An 8,165-nucleotide genomic window follows, 5' to 3' on the forward strand; every position below is an offset into this window, starting at 1 on the left:
TTATTTCTGTCTCATGAACTATACTGTGCAGTGTTTTGTAATTAGAAATTTAGTCTGAAGGCCTGGACAGACACTTTGCATCCAAAGTCTGGCAGGGTATCCAAGCACTTGCATTTTAGATTAATGTGTTTTAAGGACGGTAAAATTCCAAAAATGCACACCAAAAAAAGGGATAGAGAGTGGCTAAAGGTATATTTTCATATAAGAAAACCTGTGCTCAGAGCTCTTTGCTACAGCCCATGACCTTGAGCAAGAGACGTTTTGGAAGTTGAGTCATCTCTTTTGAATCAATAGACCTATACTGATACACACAATTTGAAGCCTTGGTTCAATCTCTGCTTTAGAGAACACAGACCAGGAGAGATTTTATTTCCTTTTTTTCTGCCTTTAGTTTTGTGAATGCTTTGGGACAAAGAGCCTGTGATTTATGAGCTCTGCTGGCTGTCTTCAAGGCACTTGATGGAAGGATCCCTGCTCTGCTGGTCTGCCTGGGAAGGCAATGGCATGGACTCTCCTGCACCACTGCAGGTTAGCAGGAGCCTGCAGGCTGTCATCCCTGAGGGGCCTGATGAGGGCATCTCCAGTGATGCTGATGTTTTATGTTGTGCAAACCAAACCTTAGCAAAATCCACCAGTGGAAGTGGATCCTGGAGGTATAACTTGGTATGGAAATAGTCTAAAATAATTTTTATGCATCTCTACATCTATGAGAACTTTAAGTAATTGCAAGAAAGAACCGGTGAGGATCTAATAATTTGTACAGTCACCTGAGGTTTGCAATGAAATAAGCCTGAAAGCCACCATCAAATATATTTTAAAAGGAAGGCAGGCTTTCAGAAATGAAGCATGAACTTAGTGCTGGCTCTGCACAGTGTAGCCTGAATGCAGATGTGCCTGGACATGCTTCATGCTGCCAGAAAAGGAGGTTTTGTGAGGAGCTGTCACAAAATAATTGTATATTGATCAGGTGAGAAGATAAAGAGGTGCAAAGGAGGAGGAGGATGGCAGGTCCTTATTTCAATTGCTGGCTTAAGGATTTGGATCTAGTCAGTTTTCTGGGCTTGGGACACCATGGGATTATCTGCCTGGCAAGTTTGGATGTGTCCCAAGACATCTCTGGGAGTGCGTCGGGTCTGCCCCTAGGGAGCAAAGTCATCCTGGGTGAAGCAGAGGAGATGTGTCCCTGTGCTCTTGCATGGGAGCTGCCGTTCGCAGGTCTCTGGCGGTGTTGTACCATCTCGCCCTGGGCTGCAGAGCTGGTTCCAGGGGCTGCACCAGGAAGGCTCCTCTTCCACTTTTAGCAGCAGCTTCATGTGAGCAGGAATGCTAGAGCAAACCCCCAGCCTCTCCCTCGTGCTTGCTGGGACTTGCTGAGTCCCGCTTCTAACAGAAAGACGCAGCAGCTGGGGATGCGAATTATTGCTGGCATCTGCCTCGTTGGGTGCACAGCTCCTGGGGGGTGCATGGATGCCTCTCTCCTGCAGGAGGATCCATGTTGAGGGGAGGCATAATAAGAGTGACAGAGCTTCAGATTTCACAAGGCCCCAGAAAATCCAGCAGTGAGAAAGCTGTTGGTTGGAAACCATGCCCTGTTAGTTCTGCTACTCACTGAAACAGGGGCCAGCTTGCTTGGGGCTTGCCTGGTTTTTACAGATGGTTTAATTGATGAGGATGCGGTTCCGACCAACACAAAACTTTTATGGGTTTGGGCTGCATTTATTTGAAATTAATATAAGAGAAGTGTGTTTTCCATCCAAAGCGTTGACATGATTTCTTCTGACACTTCCAAAGTAGAATATGTTCCTTTTTTCAGGCTAAAGTCACACAGAGGTGGCATTGATTGCAGCACCAGAATGGAAGTGGGAGTTCCTGCGCTGGGCTGCACTGCCTGTGCAATTACTCCTGGACTCTCTGCCTTTCTGGTCCGGTTTTAACAGGATGTCTCTGTCTTGGGGTTTCCTATAACCAGGGAGTCAGGCCCTCCTCCAGGAGGAAGGAGGTGATGGTTTAAATCCATGCAGTGAAGTAGAAGACTAGATCTTCCATATTTCAGGGGAGCATGCAAGCCATGGAACTGTTGGTTGAAAGTATGAGCACTGCTGCTTCTGCTGTTTCACAATGAACTCCCTTTGAAACTTGCCTTTTGCTGTCTAAAATGCCTGAAAATGCAATTAACTTCCCATTTTGCCAGTAACTTGAAAACAAGGTAGTTGTTTTTTCATTATCTGCATAGGAACTTTATTTTCCTTTTACACTTTTGATATGTCCACCAAGCCACAAATGCTATAATGACCACCCAAGAGACATTTCTACTAGTTGCAGTTTATCTGCAGTGTTGCACAGGGGCCAGAAGGTAAAGCATGCTTCTTCCAGAGTAAGTTTGCTCTGAAGACCTTAGGCCAGCGGTTTCCATCTGGATGCTTTACTCTGCTCAAGATAGCCAGGGCAGCCAGAGGGCTGGTTTAGGAGGCAACAGAGGAAGAGATCCTTTTTGTGCAAGATCATGCTAATTTATATGCTACTACTCTATGGCCAGAAGGGATAACTACAAGTTTAGCGCATCTCTGAGTGCCTGCTTCAAATGTGGTTTCCTTGCTTTGTTTTGTGAAATTGTTGTCGAGTTCATCACAGGATGCCAGTTCAAGGACTAGGGGAATTGTTGTTGGTCACTCAGAAGGCTCTGATGGGAGTTTGCTCTCAGGCAAGGTGTGTAACACTGAGAATATAGACAGTGTTTACAATACCTAAGGACAGTCAACCTATTCCAATCTCTTCTTGGAGCATTTCTCCTGTCCCATCCAACTTACCTTCTATCATTTCAGCTGTCTGACATGTCCTCTTGTTCCTATGATCAACTCCTGTCTGACACCTGTTGCTGTTAAATATTTGCCGTGTTCCTCTTCTGAAGGTTGGGTGGCTGCAATGTCAGCAGGAAAAATTGCAAGTGTATGTGTACCATTTGGCAAACAACAAGCTTTGAGAAAGATTGCAACGGTTTGGAGCTGTGCCCTGGTACAACCACCTACTTTATTCAGGCCATAAGTGCGAATTGATCCCATTATCCAAAGTTACAAGAAGTACAGGTAAGTTCCTGGAGAAGCCTTTTTGAACACAAACAAGGGAGGTTCAGTGAAATTCAAAACTAATACGTGGGAATGATGTTTTTTCCAACACCAGTTAGATTGTGAAACTTGTTGCTGGGGGACTGGTTGAGGCCAAGAACTTTAAGATGCAAAAAGGAACTGGGCGTTTAGGCAGTTATCAAGAGTATCAGTTACTATAATTCATAACAAATTTGGAAGGAATATACAATCCATTTCACTGTCCTTAAGCAGTTCTGGAACTGATAGAGACTAGCTGCATTTTTCCACATCAGGATGCTGCAGAGATCCTTGTGCTCTCTCTTGAACTTCTGATTTTGGCCATAAAAGAGATTACTGACTTGGCTGGACTGCTTGTCTGGTTTGATTCTTGCACGTTTCACCACAGGCTTAAAGTAACAAGCCAGGGATCTGCTGCCAGCAAACTCTCTCAAGATCTCAGCTTCAGGCTGTAATGCTGACTGTGTGCAACAGGGTGCCTAATTAGCCTGGTAATGATTTGGCTTTGTCAGTACTCACAAAGTGCAAGGCACAGAAAAGCAAAGCCATTTTCTATCCAAGATGCTCACAGCTGCAGGACACCCTGATAAGCTGTGGAAGCTTGTGCAGAAGAGAGTCAAGCCTGACAAATGGCCAGGTCAGCATGTTTCAGGGGTCTTGGTCCAACGAGGGTGCCTTGTCCTCGGGAAGGCAGTCTGGGAGCAGGGCACAGCACAGGAGGAGACCTGGAGGTGACTGTGCAAGAACATGACCAGCAGACAGTCAGGGCTGGCACCATGGGATTTGCAGATGGTGGGAAATAGGACAATCATGGATGAACGCAGGAGACAGTATTATATAGTGGCACAAATGTTGGATTCCATGCACAAATAAGGGCTCTGTCAGCTTGAAGGAGACAATGGGTGTGTTTTGGATGGAGGATTCACTCCTTGATAGCCTGAATGCAGCCAGAGGCACACAGTAGTCACAGGGTAGTGTAGGCTGAAGTCAAGCTATGCTGAAGGTGCAGGCAAAGGAATGAGTACCTGAAGTATGGGAAAGAAGGCACCAACTGGCGCGCCGCATATAGCCTACGGCTGACTTAGCACTTGTGCCGCATTACCCTCCTGCTCAAGGTTTTCTAATTCTGTCCCAGACGATGTCAGTGTCCCCCAGCAACTGGCAGCAAGACATACAAGGCATTCCTCGGAGAGCCTGTGAGCATCTCCGCCTCACCCCAGGAGGGCCAGTGAGGCGGGGAGTGGCTCCTGAAGGTGTGCCTGCTTCTCAGCTCTTACTGGGTGACTTGGGGGCTGCCTTCAGCTCGCGTTTAGGCTGCTCACCTTCCCAATGCCCACATTCCCTGAGGAGGAAATAGTGTCACCCAAGTGCTCTTTGCAGTTTGCTTTCCACTCTCCTGTAAAGCTTTCAATCCTTTTCTCGGCGCCTGTTTCCTCTGCACAAGCATCAGTTTACAGATCACTGAGCAACCAGGTTCTGAAATGCAAGTGCCTGGCTAAATGTAACCAAAATATGCATGAGCATGGCTGCACCTGGCTCCTATTGCCCAGTTCCTTTGGCAAGGGCTGTGGTTGAGGCACAATGTGCGTATGAAATCGCACCAGGCAGGACTCTTTACCAAGGAAAGCACTAGCTGATGGTCCCGGAGGGGCACTGTGTAGTTTTAAATGTAAAGGTTAAGCACTGCCTAAGATGCTAATCTCTGCACACTCTCTCACACTACCTCATACTACATAGGATAAAATCCCTTTGGTGCTGCTTTGGGCAATTGGGATTCTTGTGCGTTCAAGGCCCCACAGCCTGGGCGTGAGCTGGAGAGAATCCGTGCCTTTCCCTTCTCTTTTCCCTGGAGCGTGCAGCAGAGGAGTTAAATTACTGCCCATTTAAAATGAACAGTGTCTTTCTCAGGTACAATTTTAATCTACTAGGAGATGGAGTGACTTCAGACTTGGAAAGGGCATTAAAGGATAGCTAAGTATATGGCATAGAGTCCCCACATACCTGCATTGCTTGGAGAGTTTCAGTGTGACATATGGGACATCAACCTCTTTTCTTTCACTTTTTCCTCCCTCTCATTTTTGACATAAAGTGCTCCAGAAGGTCTTGAGTCAGCCCAGGATCTAAAGGCCAAACTGGCTGGTAGGACAAATCACCAGGCTTAACATGATGTGGGTTAACTTTTGCTGATTTCTGTTAGGGATGGTCTGGGCTTGAAATATCTCAAAACTCAAAGATCATATCTGCTTTTAAGAAATCTGGCACTGTCACAATCTAGACCTCTTTTTCTCTTTGGCCATCAGTAAGACTTCTTCTTGATGATGGGAGCTATGTGTAGCCTTCAAGATTCAAAGCTTGGAGATGTGAGCATCACTCTCTGTGATCATACATTTTTCTGTCCTTGTCATTGAAATCCTGGCTCTGCCAAGCATGCAGTCTGCATTTGCCTAAATATTGTTAAATGCCTAGACAGGCCAAAACATGTCGGATACACCAGGACACCCTGTTTTCTAACTGCATGCGTGAGTCTTGCTGTTGTGTTAGAATTTAAGTGTAGCTCAGTTGTATGCAAACCTTGAGACAGCCCAGCAAGAATGAAGCTGTAAGAACTGATATTTTTCAGCTATTTCCACGTCTAGCAATAAATACCTTGGATTTGTGGAACCTATGTAAGTTTCTGATTATACTTGCGCATTTTGAATCATGTCCATGAAGATGATACTCTTTGGGGAGAGGGCTATAACTACACTATCATGTGATCAATTGCATTGTACATATCTCAGGAGACTGTGTAGAGTCTAAGTAGCATTGTCAAGGCTTATTAAGCCCTGACAGACCCACATGAATATCTTGACTATGATCTGTGCCATGGTTATCTGAGTGGACACAAAGGAGTGTAAAGCATTTGATGAGCTCTTCCTTCCTCATGAATCACTATGAGAGTGTTTCTGAGCAGCCTGTGTACCTTCTTAATGGGTTTATTGCCACCTGTAAAAGTGGCTGTATGTAAAGAATTGGCATGGAAAGGTAGAGCTCACATTTTGCTTTGGAGTTTTGAGGCTATCGTATCTGGTGGCAGGGTGTTCCTCATGGCACCCCAAGCTGTAGCACCCCTCTGTATTCAACACTACACCTTTGTTCCAGCTTCCCAGTCATCATGGTGCTCAGCTTGATGTTGTCTATGGACTTGCATTCTTCTATAGCATTAACAGGTGATTTCTGATGGCACTGTGTCCTCTTACCCCAGCAGGATTTTCATTCCCAGTGCCCGGCCCATGGCTGGAGAGGTGTCCTCCAACCAGCAGGCAAAGGAGGCTGCAGGCAGGGCCAGGCAGAGTTTCCTCACACTCCTCTAGCCAGTCAGGGGTAGAAGAGCCTCCTTTTAGAAGTGTCACAAGAAGATGATGTGGGATTAATACTTTTAGTTTTAGATTAATGCTTTTAGTGGGAGAGGAGAGGCTCAGCAACTGGTTGTGCTGCAGTCTAATGGGCCAGAGGACACAGTGAGCTGCCAGGAGCTTCTTACAGGAGGTAGGAATGTCTCACCACTGCCAGCGATGCACTGGATAAACCTGGCCAAGCTGTTTAAAACTAGTTGTGATGGAGCTTGGCCTTTTGTGTTGTGCCTGTAATGCCTCTGTGTTCCCTCTGCGTGTGAAAACAAATCTCGGTAAAGCACTGCAAAATCCTACCCTTGAAGCTGCTCATGGGTGCAAGCCTGTTTTTGGGGAGCAATGATGCATATGCATGTAATGTCTCTCCTCCAGGATCTGTCAAGTAGCTATGCTGCCTTTCTTTAAATAGCCCACTGCTTCTGTGCCCCTTATTTAGCTGTAGGGAGGCAAGTGACACGGTGATGCTCAAGAATGTCATTTTGCCTCTCATGTGACCTATGAGATCAGAGGTGGTTAGGAGGAGATATACGGTGACTCTCGCAGAAACTGCTGCTGGATCCAGGACCTGGAAATCCTGCAGGGTCGGGTGGGATGTCAGGCTGAAGGGGACCCTGAGGAGGACTCTGGCTGTAGGGAGTGACTGAGCACCTTGAACACCTTATGAAAGCTTTGTGTGCCTGGTGTTTGGCAGTCAGTGCAAGCTGCCTCTGCCTCCACCTGCAGCTCTTTTAACTACTACATTTAAAGCTGCTATTTCATATAAGATGCATGTAATCAGGGCTTTGGAGGTCCACCTACAGAGTATGATACTACTGAGGTTTCAACTTCAGCCACTTCTGCTTGAATAGCCAGCCCTGAGGGTTTTTCTCCTGCTTGTTAAACTTCTGTCACAGTCAGTTGCTTTGCAATATGAGATGACTTCAGAGCTGCCAGCAAGAGGCTGATGACATACTTTATGAAGACTGTTACCCTCAAAGGTAGTTCAGTTATTTTTATTAAATATTTTTGTCCCAAACTCATCTCTCCTGAGCAACTCTGTTAAGCCAATAGAACTGTAACAGTTGGCTGTGGGCTGCTGCATGTGTACGTGCAGGTGTGACTTTTAACCCTTTTCGCTTATGAGGTTATTTCTGCTTTTCTCCTCGAGAAACACTGGATTGTAGAAGTGGGAATAGCAAGTGCCGCTGGACCCTAAGTGCCAAAGCTGATTTGGATGTTTGTTTGTAGCAAGGATAGTTTAAATGACAGTGGTAAGGCCAGTGGAAGAAGTCTTCACTTCTGTAGTTTTGAAGCCTCTGAAATAGGTGGGAGATCAGATCCTGAAAGATGATGCTGCCACACAAGAGTCGCCCGACACAAAGTCCAACCTCATGACTTCTTTAAATTAGTTGTGCCACCCTTTCTGTTTGGCAATGGTCACATTTAAGTTTTTTACCCATTCATTTTGGCAAATGAATTTTAGTTTCTGGATTTGTCAAAGATGGGTAAACATAACTATTCACAACTTAAAATCTGGACAGTCTTGACTAACAAGTAGACCATGTAGTATTTTCATTTCGTGCCTGGTTTGTCTAAGTCTCAGAATGGGAAGCTGGCAGAAAACTTTTGCAATAACAAGTTCATCATTAGTTTTAAGCAAATCTTTTGAAAAACTTTTGCAAAGTAAATAGAT

Source organism: Pelecanus crispus, chromosome 5 (assembly GCF_030463565.1).
Source record: "Pelecanus crispus isolate bPelCri1 chromosome 5, bPelCri1.pri, whole genome shotgun sequence".
In the NCBI taxonomy this organism is placed as follows: Eukaryota; Metazoa; Chordata; class Aves; order Pelecaniformes; family Pelecanidae; genus Pelecanus; species Pelecanus crispus.